This window comes from Colobus angolensis, unplaced genomic scaffold (assembly GCF_000951035.1).
Source record: "Colobus angolensis palliatus isolate OR3802 unplaced genomic scaffold, Cang.pa_1.0 Scaffold96, whole genome shotgun sequence".
Classification (NCBI taxonomy): Eukaryota; Metazoa; Chordata; class Mammalia; order Primates; family Cercopithecidae; genus Colobus; species Colobus angolensis.
In genome coordinates, this window is record NW_012123598.1 from 2,506,766 (window position 1) to 2,507,631 (window position 866).

An 866-nucleotide genomic window follows, 5' to 3' on the forward strand; every position below is an offset into this window, starting at 1 on the left:
GATTTATCACGACCCTTTCACGTGGACCCCTTAAAGTTGTAAGCCTTTAAAAAGGCCAAGAATTTCTTTTTCAGGGAGCTCGGCTCTTAAGACGCGAGTCTGCCAACACTCCTGGCCAAATAAAGAACCTCTTCTTTCTTTAATCCGGTGTCTGAGGAGTTTTGTCTACGGCTGGTCCTGCTCCATTTCTTGGTTCCCTGACCGGGAAGCGAAGTGATTAAAGGACGGTCGAGGCAGCCTCTTAGGCAGCTTATGCCTGCCCTGTAGAGCATCCCTGCAGGGGACTCTGGCCAGCTTGAGCGACGCGGATCCTGAGAGCGCTCCAGGGTAGGCAATAGCCCCGGTGGAACGCTTCGTCAGAGCAGGGCCCTGCGGAGGATCCACACAGTGGCTGAACACCGGGAAGGAACTGGCACTTTAAGTCTGGACATCTGAAACTTGGTAAGACTGGTCTTTGGAACTCGCCCACTCCATTTGAGTGGAAGCGTGGCCTGATCACCCACGGCGTGCCTGTCCCGGCACTTTGGTTTTTGTTTTTGATTTGACGTGAATGAATTGCTTGATACTTTGACTTTAGTTTTGATTTTGACTTGACTTGAATGACTTGATAAACAGGCGTGCCTTTATTGGCACTTTGGTTTTGGTTCTGATTTTGACTTGGCTTAAATTGCTTGACAAACAGGTGTGCCTTTAACAACACTTGGTTTTAGTTTAGATTTTGATTTAGTGTGAATGAGATGAGTGAGTGACCTTTTACCCTTTCCTTCTTGTGGTGTGAATGTTGTTTTGTCTCGAGAGAAAAATAGGTCAGACACACAGTAAGCCCACCCGCTAGGAACTGTGTTAAAACATTTCAAAAAAAAAAA